Raw genomic sequence first — 14,857 nt, forward strand, 5'->3', positions numbered from 1 at the left:
TGTGATAAATGTTTGCATAAACAAACTTAACTAAACTTTTCTACTGGATGTATCATACATTACTTTGTCTTCTTAGGCATAAATTTACACACACAAAGCAACAAGAGAAGAATATGAAGTTTTTATGAATTTACAGGATTTTCCTGAATACCAAATTTCTTGTGCCAATACCCATATGAGTGATGTTCGAATAAATCAATTCTTATTCAGCTCAGTAACTGAGGCCAGTTGCTATTAAGGCATTAGTAGATATCACCTGGCACTGTGAATGTGTGATTAATGTACACCAACTAATAACAATTATTTCTCACTCACTATAAAGTATGTTTCTCTGTTTCTGATTAATACTCCAGTACTGGTCAAGATCAAGTTGCCTTCAGTGCAATGTACAGTACATTGACTTGTTGGCAGTATTTCCAATCTGAAGGACAAGTGGTGTCCTGTGATAGCAGTGAATGAACGCAGTATCATGTCTTACTGCTATTTCCACCTGGAGAACTTGGGATACCTCAGTGATAACAGCCCCCAGGAGACTATACCCATAGCCACCCTGGATCCCAACACCAAAATTATATAATTCTATACTTTATGATTTATCATCTGCAGGTGATAAATCAGTTTGTTTATATATATATATATATATATATATATATATATATATATATATATATATATATATATAGTGCTGTCAAGCGATTAAAATATTTAATCGCGATTAATGTCGCGACTGTCATAGTTAACTCGCGATTAATCGCAATTTTAATCGCACATTTTTGTCACATGAAAAAACATTGTAATTCTCTTATCAGCATAAAAAAGTGAATGGGCTTGCTTTGTACCAATGTTTTTTTTTTTTTTTAATTGCAGAGCATAACACGTCTTGTCACAGCCACTGACATCCATAACTTCCATATTAGATGAGAAAACCAAGGGAGGAAAAATAAAGTGCATATCACTGTGAAAATAAAAAAAATGTTTTATTTTACTCTTCATTAGTTTCTTTTGAAGAGAAGTATTTGCCATAAAAGAAGAAAAAAACAGATAACAAAAATAAAAACATTCATCATACGTTCAAAAACGTTCATCATAGTGTGGCACTGTATTCTCTAATTCTCACTGCTTATAACTCTACACCTACCCGGTGGAGATGAGCTGGGAAACTTAAGACTGAAGGAACAGTATTGAAAAGTATTTTTCCAGTCTCACCTGTGAAAGGTAATCCCATGTGATCTCGTTTGGACGGTAAACCTGTTGGTACAGTTAAACGCAGCACATGAATGAGGCATCTTTATTCTCCACTTTGCCCCATCCAACAGATAGTTTTCACATGACGTCACAGAGTCGGGGATTCCCTGGTGGCGGCCATCTTGGAGGGCTAGCTTACCGTACGGGTCACTGAGCACACATTGTAGCGCGCGAGTTACATTCATTTATATATTATTTACATTTATAGTTACATTAAGCTAGCAATGGTGCACACCTGTTGTATTCACGGCTGTCGTAATAGGTCAGATGATGAAGTCAAGCGGAGCTTTTATGGAATTCCCACTGTACGGGAGCAAACAAAGAAACTCAGCATACAAAGGAGAAATCTATGGCTTGCGAGAATCAACCGCAAGGATTATCAGCCTTCCAAACACAGTAAAGTCTGCTCCGATCATTTTATAAGTGGTAAGTTGTTTAAATAAACAATCAATTGTGTTTAAGTTTATTTTTGGAAACCAAAACATCATGTGAACAATCTCTGGAGAATGCCTAACTGGAACCGCTGAGTGTACGTTTACATTGTAATGTACACTTAATATCGCTCGTTTGTCACGTTTCTATTTGAAACTTGTCACTTCACTCACGCAAGGGTCATTTTTGAAAAACATTTTAGGTCTATTCTGTATGATTTAATGTGTGTTTGGGATGCAAACAGCGCGCCTTTTGGCGGATGCCGCCTGAATCGCGCAGATCCGGGTTTTTTTTTTTAGGGGGGGCGTTGGGAGTGTCTGATTATAATTTCAAAGTAAATTCTGTATTAAAATTACTAAATAAGCAAATCCGTTACAGTCCATGAAACAGGAAGTATAAGGATAAGAAAAAACAGTTTAAATCGGGAAGCTGCGCACATTTGTGCAGTCCGAGCGGTGTGCAGGACTGCGCAAATGTGCACAGCTTCCCGATTTAAACTGTTTTTTTCTCATCCTTATACTTCCTGTTTCATGGACTGTAACGGATTTGCTTATTTAGTAATTTTAATACAGAATTTACTTTGAAATTACAACCAGACACTCCCAACGCCCCCCCTAAAAAAAACCCCGGATCTGCGCGATTCAGGCAGCATCCGCCAAAAGGCGTGCTGTGAATATATAAAGTTGTAAGACAGCCTTTAAAGTTTGATGAAGTCAGGAGCAGGCTTTGGCAGTTTCAGGCTTTGGCAGCCCTGCATAGTCACTTGAAAATGCATCTTTGTCCACTTCGTAGGGGTCAATTCCCCCAATCAAGGCCAGTTTGGCTGCATACCGTTGTCGTGAGATGTCGTCTAATGTATCTATATATTTCTGTTTGCTTGATTTTGCCCACATTGATCTTTATTTTAGAAAACTGACTATATAACTTCATAAATTCATCCGAGATAATGTAGCCGGTAGTGGCAATGGTCCGTTTTGTTTGCCCTCCAAGATGGCAGCTTGGGGGCGTTCCCCGGAAGCCGTGACGTCAGTGAAAACTATCTATATGGCGGCGAGGATGTTTATATGTCTATGCCTTTCTCCATCACTCACACGTACTCTTATTGAAGCAGCGCGTGACAAGCCTCAACAGGAACTACGGGTGACTCGCAGGGCCAAATTAGAATTTGCGTTAACGGCACTATTTTTTTTAATCGCGTTAAATTGAGATCGCGTTAACGCGTTATCGCGTTAACTTTGACAGCCCTAATATATATATATATATATATATATATATATATATATATATATATATATATATATAGGTGGCACGGTGGCGTAGTGGTTAGCACTGTCGCCTCACAGCAAGAAGGTCCTGGGTTCGAGCCCAGCAGCTGGTGAGGGCCTTCTGTGTGGAGTTTGCATGTTCTCCCCGTGTCTGCGTGGGTTTCCTCCACAGTCCAAAGACGTGCAGGTTAGGTTAATTGGTGGCTCTAAATTGACCATGGGTATGAATGTGAGTGTGAATGGTTGTTTGTCTCTGTGTCAGCCCTGCGATAACCTGGCGACTTGTCCAGGGTGTACCATAGTCAGCTAGAATAGGCTCCAGCTTGCCTGCGACCCTGTAGAACAGGATAAGTGGCAACAGATAATGGATGGATGGATATAATCATCCAGGGTCCTAGGTCTAGGTCCCAGGATCTCCATCTCATCCAGGGTCCTAAGCCCTCTCTTGTACACTCTCCTCTTCAGCTCACCCCACAGGTTTCCAATGGAGTTCTGTGGTCAGGGGACTGAGAGGCCCATGGCAGAAACTTGATTCTGTGGTCAGCTAACCATTTCTGTCATGATTTGGACATATGCTTTAGATCATTGACCTGCTGGAAGATGTAATGATGACTCAGTCTTAATTTCCTGGCAGAAGCAGCCACTTAAGCCATTTAATGTAAAATGTCCTGGTATTTCATGGCGTCCATAATGCTATGTAGTCTAACAAATTTTGTGAGGTCTTTGGAGGAAAAATAGCCCCAAAACATCACAGAACATCCACCAAATTTTACAGTTGGGATTGGGTTCTTTTCATTATAGCCATGCTTCTTTCTACACCAAACCTATCTTGAGTCATTATTGCCAAAAAGCTTCATTTTTATGACATCAGACCAAAGAACATGGTTCCAGTCAAAGTTGGAGTCATGTTTCACAAACTTCAGGTGCTTATGTTTGTCATTAACTGACAGAAAATGATTTTTTTTTTCTGGCATACCTTCCAAATAATCTGTTGGCATGCATCTTCTTCTCAAGTCAGTTGCCTTTAAATTGTCTTTGAAGGCTTCAGAGAGTTTGTGAACTTGTATAGTTATGGAATGTACTTCAATCAGTTTTACTTGTGCAGACTGAAGTGTCCATGAGAAAAACTCCAAAATATAGCATATTCTCCTTCAACAAAGAACTCCATTTTCATGGAGCTGAATGCAAAATGTGTGAATGTGAGTGTGAATAGTTGTCTGTGTCTATGTGTTAGCCCTGTGATGACCTGGCGACTTGTCCAGGGTGTACCCCACCTTTTGCCCTTACAGTAGTCAACTGGGATAGGCTCCAGGTTGCCTGCGACCCTGTAGGACAGGATAAGTGGCTACAGATAATGGATGGATGGATGAATGCTGAGTGTGAATGTCCTTTTTTGTTTGGAATAGGGCTCTGTGTTTTTCTCTTTCCCTGATGGCTCAGGCATGATGTACACCCTGCAGGGCATGGCAGAGCCACCTAAAGCCATGAGCACAATCAGCCATGAAGTACGTTGTAAGACATCCTACACAGAGATTGTGCTTGTTCGTAACTGGTTGTCCAAACCTCAGAGGTATTACACACAAACTCACATACACAGACTTATTGTATTTAGCACATCATTAATAATAATAATAATAATAATAATAAGGTCTAACTGGGGGGCGGCACGGTGGTGTAGTGGTTAGCGCTGTCGCCTCACAGCAAGAAGGTCCGGGTTCGAACCCCGTGGCCGGCGAGGGCCTTTCTGTACGGAGTTTGCATGTTCTCCCCGTGTCCGCATGGGTTTCCTCCGGGTGCTCCAGTTTCCCCCCACAGTCCAAAGACATGCAGGTTAGGTTAACTGGTGACTCTAAATTGACCGTAGGTGTGAATGCGAGTGTGAATGGTTGTCTGTTTCTATGTGTCAGCCCTGTGATGACCTGGCAACTTGTCCAAGGTGTACCCCGCCTTTCGCCCGTAGTCAGCTGGGATAGGCTCCTTCTTGCCTGCGACCCTGTAGAACAGGATAAAGCGGCTAGAGATAATGAGAGGAGATGAGGTCTAACTGGATGCCTTTATATAGTTGTGTAATGTATGCTATGCTCCTGCTGTGCAAATTCCGTGCTATAGTGGAGATGATTAAACCTGAATGTCCTGACATCATAGTTTCACTGAAGGGGCTTGATTATGTGGATGTGTCAGCTTTGTCTAAACAGGACTACAAAATCTGAGATTTAAATAAGGAACAAAAAAAAAAGATCACACTGGTTTCTGTCACTCACGTATACAACCCCGATTCCAAAAAAGTTGGGACAAAGTACAAATTGTAAATAAAAACGGAATGCAATAATTTACAAATCTCAAAAACTCATATTGTATTCACAATAAAACATAGACAACATATCAAATGTCGAAAGTGAGACATTTTGAAATTTCATGCCAAATATTGGCTCATTTGAAATTTCATGACAGCAACACATCTCAAAAAAGTTGGGACAGGGGCAATAAGAGGCTGGAAAAATTAAAGGTACAAAAAAGGAACAGCTGGAGGACCAAATTGCAACTCATTAGGTCAATTAGCAATAGGTCATTAACATGACTGGGTATAAAAAGAGCATCTTGGAGTGGCAGCGGCTCTCAGAAGTAAAGATGGGAAGAGGATCACCGATCCCCCTAATTCTGCGCCGACAAATAGTGGACCAATATCAGAAAGGAGTTCGACAGTGTAAAATTGCAAAGAGTTTGAACATATCATCATCTACAGTGCATAATATCATCAAAAGATTCAGAGAATCTGGAAGAATCTCTGTGTGTAAGGGTCAAGGCCGGAAAACCATACTGGGTGCCCATGATCTTCGGGCCCTTAGACGGCACTGCATCACATACAGGCATGATTCTGTATTGGAAATCACAAAATGGGCTCAGGAATATTTCGAGAGAACATTATGTGTGAACACAATTCACCGTGCCATCCGCCATTGCCAGCTAAAACTCTATAGTTCAAAGAAGAAGCCGTATCTAAACATGATCCAGAAGCGCAGACGTCTTCTCTGGGCCAAGGCTCATTTAAAATGGACTGTGGCAAAGTGGAAAACTGTTCTGTGGTCAGGCGAATCAAAATTTGAAGTTCTTTATGGAAATCAGGGATGCCGTGTCATTCGGACTAAAGAGGAGAAGGACGACCCAAGTTGTTATCAGCGCTCAGTTCAGAAGCCTGCATCTCTGATGGTATGGGGTTGCATTAGTGCGTGTGGCATGGGCAGCTTACACATCTGGAAATACATCATCAATGCTGAAAGGTATATCCAGGTTCTAGAGCAACATATGCTCCCATCCAGATGACGTCTCTTTCAGGGAAGACCTTGCATTTTCCAACATGACAATGCCAAACCACATACTGCATCAATTACAGCATCATGGCTGCGTAGAAGAAGGGTCCGGGTACTGAATTCTGAATTGTACTGACCTGCAGTCCAGATCTTTCACCCATAGAAAACATTTGGTGCATCATAAAATGGAAGATACGACAAAAAATACCTAAGACAGTTGAGCAACTAGAATCCTACATTAGACAAGAATGGGTTAACATTCCTATCCCTAAACTTGAGCAACTTGTCTCCTCAGTCCCCAGACGTTTACAGACTGTTGTAAAGAGAAAAGGGGATGTCTCACAGTGGTAAACATGGCCTTGTCCCAACTTTTTTGAGATGTGTTATGAAATTTAAAATCACTTAATTTTTCTCTTTAAATGATACATTTTCTCAGTTTAAACATTTGATATGTCATCTATGTTATATTCTGAATAAAATATGGAATTTTGAAACTTCCACATCATTGCATTCCGTTTTTATTTACAATTTGTACTTTGTCCCAACTTTTTTGGAATCAGGGTTGTACATTTCAGAAGCAACCCTAGTCATGTTTGCAGGATTTATTTGTCTATTTTCATCATTATAGTTTATCATAATAATACCTGAAATGAACATAAAATATTCATATTAAATTTCGGCGATTAAAATAGGAAGAGACCAGGATCAAAAAAGGTCTAAACTGAATTTAGTTTCTGCATATATTTTGGATTGCTCCAACTCCTGATGACCCTACTAAATGTCTCTTCAGACAGACCATCCAGATTTTATTGAGGAAAAAAAATGCAGTGCCAGTGGCGGTGAGTTCCCAGTCAGGCACCGGTGTCAGTATGGAGGTCTACTTTGAGCCTTGACAATTAGGTGAGGTGCGAGGCCTATTAACCCTATCATCAGCACTGGAGGGGATTATATATTTCCTCTGTATGGAACATGCACACCTCCCAAAGCTCAGGGCCCCATGGCCATCTGTGTTGGCTCGAACATCTCCATCCCCTTCAAGAATGTCTTCATAGAGACCACAGCCTATTCATGCCAAGTGGACAACCCAGCTTTCACCATCAAGGGCATGGATACCATTCGCTCGAAGAAGACTCACCAAATCCTCATTAGCTTTGAGAACCCACAGCCAGGTTCCAAGAATCCCTGCACAGGAAAACATATCTCCAGTCCATGCACAGAGGGCCATTATCTGAAGGGCATTTCCTCAGAGCATCCTCAGAGAGAGATGTCGTCATAAAGTGCTGCCAAAGTCCAAAGAACAAATCTTATGCATGTTTATTTTAAAAATCACATATAACTGTAGTTTCCAAATAAATAAATCTTTTAGCAATGGTCACTTTTTGCCTTGTACAGTTGTTTCAAACCCAGACAAACCCAAATTATATATATATATATATATATATATATATATATATATATATATATATATATATATATATATATATTATCTCCAGTAATATAAGCATAATTAGATTTCAGTTGTGAGTGCACTTCAAAAGTAACTGTTAAAGTCTCATGGATAAGATTTGTATGTGCCTTTCTGCATAAATTATTTGCTTTTACTGTATATGCAATATAAATTTGAGTACTAACTCTAAGACTTGTTTCTAGTTTATTCAATATGAAATATTTTAATGGTTTTAATGGTCTGGCAAGACACTTCATAAAGTGTGGGAGTACTTTAATGAGGGAGTGGGCGAGGGGAGCTAAAGTAAGGGCAGCATGACATTAAGCAGTTCTCATAGGGGCACAGTTTAAATTGGCTCTCAATTTTTCAATTTCTCTTTTCCAAACATTCTCTTGAGTCCCAGCTTATCATTTCACAGTATGATACCGTTGAGCTGCATATGGTAGCCAGATAATTCTGTCATTCCTGATGTATATCTGTTTTTAAGTAATAGTCATTAGTGCTTAGTTAAATGGACTCAAAGATCTGAGGCTACATCCACACAGCAATGGCAACGAGATTTAAAAAAAAAATATATCGCATCCACATGGGCAACGGATCAGTAAAATATCAGGTACATATGGCAATGCAATGCTTGCTGAAAACGATGCAATACACATGCCACACCTCTAGGTGCACTGTAAGATGGTCCCATCGGAGACACCAGAATAATAGAAGAAGTAAGGACGCATGCGCATAAACTATTATGCGCGAGACTTCATATTAGCCACAGTCAGAAAAATCTGTTCGTAAAATTACGTTATAATGACCAAATACAATGAAAAGTATTTTTCCAGTCTCACCTGTGAAAGGTAATCCCATGTGATCTCGTTTGGACGGCAAACCCGTTGGTCCAGTTAAACGCAGCACATGAATGAGGCATCTTTATTCTCCGCTTTCCCCCATCCAATATGGCGGCGAGGATGACGTATGATTCTACGCAGAAGTTACGTCTTTAATGGTCCGGAATAAATTGAATGCTACACGTTGATGGATTAATTTGTTCTTCTACGCCCTTTTTGAGGAATGTATTGTAGGACTTAAACCAACATCTGAAGAGGTGAGATCGCTCCTTTTTTTTCCCTATTTTTGCTGGCGGGATTGACTCTGCCCTAAGGGCTATTCTGTCTCTCTCTCTCTCTCTCTCTCTCTCTCTCTCTCTCTCTCTCTTCACTTTGCACCATTACACAATAAATATTCACAGTGAAAATATTTTGTAAGCGCGTTTCATGAACCAAGTTATAGGATTTGTTGACAACTCACATCGAGTTCATTATACTTCTACCCGGCGTGAAGCACATGTGGTTGTGACGTCATCGTAAACAAATCCGCTCTACTCATCCAGACGACTTTGCAACGGTGCCGTTGCCAGATCTTTCCACTCTGGAACCCGTTCTCAAAAGATTTCGTTTTGGGGCACCCAAAACGCCGGTGCCGTGTGGACGCCAGGCCGATACGATAAACAATTTTATCAGATTCACCTGAATCCGTTTCCGTGTGGACAGGGCCTGAGACTCTTCACTGAGCTAATGCTGACAGAGAAGCCTGAGTTGCATTTGATGGCTTTATCTAGCACTTGTTTGTGCTAATTAGCCATTTTCAGAGCAATCAAGGTGAAATGGCTCTTTTGGTGAAAGTACTGTTGGGCAGCAGCTCCAGTGGGGCTGTATGCCAGGAGATGCATGACTGAACCACACTCCAGTTGAGGGCTTTCTCATCTCCATAGGTGCACCATTAAGCTGCAACAGTGGGGTTAAGGAGTCCCCAACTCCAGCAAAAAAAAAGAGATTACTACTTGTAAAAATTAGCCAAGTCTGACTTCTGGAAGAAAAGCAGAAAATGTGTTTTGCTGCCAATCAAAGTGCATGAAAGAGCCATTTTTCCTCTTGAATGCCTCACTATAGGACTATAAACTGTGTTTGTGTGTGGGAGAGCTGTTCCTCCTGCCAATTAAATAACAGGGCCTTTGAGCAGGAATACCTTAAACACCCATGTCAAAGGGAAAGACTGGTGCATATTGCTTATGTGTGCGTGTGTGTGTGTTTATTGCTGTTTTGTTATGTCACATATTATGTCACAAAACACAGCGAGGTTTTTTTTAATCAATAGTGTGTTTGTGTGATGCCTGAGGTGTTGGGGTGTTATTTTCCTGAATAAAAAGCTGGTTGTCCTTATAAAAATTGTATGTACAGTACTAGTTGAAAGTTTTAGCACAATTCAATGGTTTATCTTTATTTTTTTATGAACTAAAAAAATTAATGATTTTAAGTAATGACAAACTGTCGTTTCTCTGTACTTAGTTGAGCAGTTCTTGACATAATATGGATTATTACAGTTGTCAAACTCGGTTATTTATTGTATTTTTATTATTTACTGTTTGATCTCAAACACATTAAGAAGGCAAGAAATTCCAATAATTAACTTTTGACGAGGCACACCTGTTAATTGAAAAGCATTCCAGGTGACTGCTTCATGAAGCTGGTTAAGATAATGCCAATAGTGTGCAAAGCTGTCATCAAGGTAAGCAGTGGCTACTTTGAAGAATCTAAAATATGAAACATATTTTAACACTTTATGTTTACTACATAATTCCACATATGATCCATATGTTACATCATAGTTTTGATGTCTTCAGTGTTGTTCTACAATGTAGAAAATAGTCAAAATACAGAAAAACCTATGAATGAGTAGGCATGTTCAAACTTTTGATTGAATACTATAGACTTTATCATACATGTTTTATTCCACTTAAACCACAGCAGCCACAGTATTATAGTATGAATGGGTATCTGGTGTGTCTACCAACCCACAAACCCTGAAATAAGACACCCTTGTCAGTTTGTTTTTGGGGTGCCAATTTCAGAAAATATGTGCTTGAACAAGCCATTCAGACTTGGCTACCCTTTCTACGTCACCAAGGGAGCTCATAAGAATTGTACTCTATTTCCACTCATGGCTTGAAAACCTTGTTCCACCTCAGTACTGGATTCTGTGTGGTTATTGCTGGCCTCAGAGTGATGTCTTGTACATAATGTCATTCTAGGTTTCACAGCTGCATTCATTCTTTTCACCAAAAGATCAGTTCAATTGAAACAACACAATCCTACTCTTACCTATTTTTTGTGTTTGTGTTGAAGGGATCACAACATTTTTCTCTGATATGAATACAAATATACAGCACAAAAAGTCTGTTCTTTTGATGAACTATACATCATTTACTGTAAAAGTGTTAAGTTTATATGTTCCAACCTTATAGGTATGACTTAATTTGTGGCAGTCTGCTTCAAAATTTAAGAGTACACCAACAGAGCAAGGCAAAATGGATGAAAAGATGGCTTGAGACTATTGGGCCTGTGCTGTTTAGAATGAGGTAAAGATTGATTGTGTGATGATTTAAATTCATGAATTTGTTTCATTATAATGCCAATAGTGCGCAAAGCATCAAGATAAATGGTAGCTACTTTGAAGAATCTAAAATATGAAACATATTTTTTAACACTTATGTTTACCACATAATTCCACATATGATCCATATGTTATGTCATTTTGATGTCTTCATTGTTGTTTTGCAATGTAGAAAATAGTCTAAATACAGAAAAAATGATGAATGAGTGTGTCTAAACTTTTGACTGGTACTGCAAATTTTAGAAAAAAGTACATTGTTTAGTATTTTGTATCTCCATAATTGACCTCTTATTGTAATGTGTTATCTTCTCACTTTAATACAGTAACAGAGACAGAAGACCATAAACAACTTCTATCAGAGAACCTGCTAGAAAACAAAGGTAAATGATGACAACCAATGACAGATCTTCCATGTGAATGAACAATAAAATACAATCTTACTGTACAGAGATCATACTGTTCAGGAGAATAAAATTGTACTGTGGGTACAATTTTTAAACTTAATGTTTTGTTGGGGAAATGTTTATTTTTTCCACAGATGCAGTTCGAGATACCTGGACATCAGAGTAAAATATTCACATTCATGTAAACCCCTTCAGTCCAAGGTCCCAGTGGTCTGAAGGCCAAATGGGCCATGGAGAAATTTCATTTATTCATTTGTTTTTGAACAATTAATATTTTTTCTGTTGATTTTTACCTGGCCCAGGATGGAGTCCACCGGGGGCGAGGTATTGTTTTCAGTCAGGTTTGTTTGTTTGTTTGTTTGTTTGTTTGTTTGTTTGTTAATGATATTATGGGAAAATGGCTGGATCAATCTTCATGAAACTTTCAGGATAGATAGGCATTGCTCTCAAATAGAACATCCAACATTTTGAGGGTCATCCGGTCAAGGTCACCAAAAAGGTCAAAATCATTTATGTTATGGCTACTGCCTCATATAGAGGCGCTAGCCACTATATCATTGTGTTGTAAGAATTTAAGAGTGTAACAATCGCGCACTGCGCATGTGCATACACGTGTTCCGATTAAAATGTCTGGTGAGTGTATACAATTCGGTTCACCATTTGAAATAAATGAACTAAAGAAATCGCTTTCAGACATGTTTATGCTAATTACAGAGGGAAAGTGCATTCCACTGAGCTCTAGCACCGGACCATTTCCAGGAAATAAGAGTTTCAGTCATGGCGACAGCGTGTGTATGTCAGCCTCAGCTCGGAAGTTTCAGTTTAAAAAACTGTAAGAGGTAAGAGAATGCAGAATAATATAAAGTACAGACACTTGGTATATTTAACTTCTGTGATTTTTAAATTGTTCATTTTTGGATTACGCTTCATTTTTGTGGCTACTGCCTCAGAATAAATATATATGCTATATTTACTGTATGGACATGGTATCAGAAAACAATTTTATTTATAAGCAGTAGCCACATGTACCTATAATCCAGCCACTGGAGGTGCATAAGCGTACTCTTGGTGCCGGTCCCAAGCCTGGATAAATTGGAGAGGGTTGCATCAGGAAGGGCATCCGGCATAAAACTGTGCCAAATCTAACATGTGGATTGAAAAGAGAAATACCATACCGGATCGGTCGGGGCCCGGGTTAACAACGGCCGCCTCCGGTACTGTTGGTCAACAGGGTGCCGGTGGAAAGTATGCTACTATTGCGCCAAAACGGAGAAGGAAAAAGAGAAGGGGGAGGCGTGTTAGGAGAGAGCATGAAAGATGGAAGGGAAGGAGCTTAGAGGGTAGGAACACTGAATGTGGGAACATTGACTGGCAGAGCGAGAGAGTTAGCAGATATGATGGAAAGAAGGAAGTTGGACATTTTGTGTGTGCAGGAGACAAGGTGGAAAGGAAGCAAGGCCAAGAACATTGGAGGTGGATGCAAGTTGTTTTATTATGGAGTTGATGGAAAGAGAAATGGTGTTGGTATTGTTTTGAGGGGAGAGTTGGTCAACAGTATGATTGATGTGAAGAGGGTGTCAGATAGAGTGATAGGCATGAAGTTGGAGATTCAAGGAGTGGTAATCAATGTTGTGTGCACATATGCCCCACAGGTTGGATGTGAGAATGAAGAGAGTGTTTTTCTGGGAGAAGATGGATGAAGTGGTAGAAAGTATACCGAGGGAGGAGCGCGTGCTGATAGGAGCAGATTTCAATAGACATGTTGGTGAGGGAAACAGAGGAAATGAGGACATGATGGGAAGATATGGTATAAGAGAGAGAAATGTGGAAGGGCAAATGGTGGTTGATTTTTCAAAGCGGATGAATTTGCCAATAACCAATACATACTTCGAGAAGAAAGAGCAGCACAGGGTGACGTTTAAGAGTGGAGGAGGATCTACACAGGTGGACTACATACTCTGCAGAAGGGGTAACCTGAAGGAGATTGGAGATTGTAAAGTGATGGCAGGGGAGAGTGTAGCTAGACAACATCGAGTGGTCATGTGCAAGATGAGCTTGAAAGTGAAAAAGAGGAAGCGTGAAATAGTGGAGCCGAAGGTTAAGTGGTGGAAACTAAAAGATGTTGAACATCAGAAGGAGTTTAGGGAAGAAATGAGACGAGCATTGAGTGGTAATGGGAGTCTGCCAGAAGATTGGGATACTACTGCTGTACTAGTAAGAGAGGCAGCAAGGAAGGTGCTAGGATGGTCATCAGGAAGGAGGAAGGAAGACAAGGAGTCATGGTGGTGGAACAAAGAAGTGCAGGAAATTATAAAAGAGAAGAGGTTAGCAAAGAAGAATTGGGACGATCAGAGAGACGAGGAAAGCAAGCGCTTATACAGAGAGATGAGACAGAAGGCAAAAAGAGCAGTAAATAGCAAAGGCGAAAGCAGATGCATACCAGGAGTTGTACAAAAGACTGGAGACCAAAGAAGGAGAGAAAGACCTATACAGACTAGCTAGGCAGAGAAACAGGGAAGCGAGGTATGTACAGCAGGTAAGAGTGATGAAAGATGTAAATGGAAATGCGCTGACAGAGTATTAAGAAGGTGGAAAGAGTACTTTGAGGATTGTTATGTCCCTCTTCTACCTCTAGGTGGCTGTAGGTTCTCCCGTATTTCCTTGTGTTTTGCCTGTTGATTGTCTTTCAGGTGTTCCCTGTTGGTGGGACGTCTCCAATTGGTCTACCTGGCATGTTGTGCACTATAAATGGGAGCTGTGACCAGGAGCAAGAGAGGGGTTGTCTTCACGCCAGTAGCTGATGCCGTTATTTAACCTTATCGTATTTAGTGATTGTCTTTATTTTTATTTACTATTTTCTTATATTGTAAACCCCTTATTTGTAATAAACCCCCTAGACTTGAGCCTGTTGGTTTTTTTGGTCATTCGTGTGTTACGCTGATTAGCTGGTTGTAACAAGGATTTATTAAATGAGGAGACTCCAAGAGAGAAAAGGTCAGATTCATTGGAAACAGCAAATCAGGAAGCAGAGTTGGTTAGTAAGGGTGAGGTGTGAGGGCAACCATGAAAAGAATGAAGACTGGGAAAGCAGTTGGACCAGATGGTATCCCGATTGAGACTTAGAGATGTTTGGGTGAGATGGCTGTGTCCCAATGACTAGTCCCAATATACAAGAATAAGGGAGATGTACGGTACAGAGCTGCAGTAATTAGAGGGATAAAATTGATGAGCCACACCATGAAGTTATGGGAAAGGGTATTGGAGGCGAGACTGAGAAGAGAGGTAGCAATCTGTGAACAGCAGCATGGGTTT

The sequence above is a fragment of the Neoarius graeffei genome, chromosome 6 (assembly GCF_027579695.1).
Source record: "Neoarius graeffei isolate fNeoGra1 chromosome 6, fNeoGra1.pri, whole genome shotgun sequence".
NCBI lineage: Eukaryota > Metazoa > Chordata > Actinopteri > Siluriformes > Ariidae > Neoarius > Neoarius graeffei.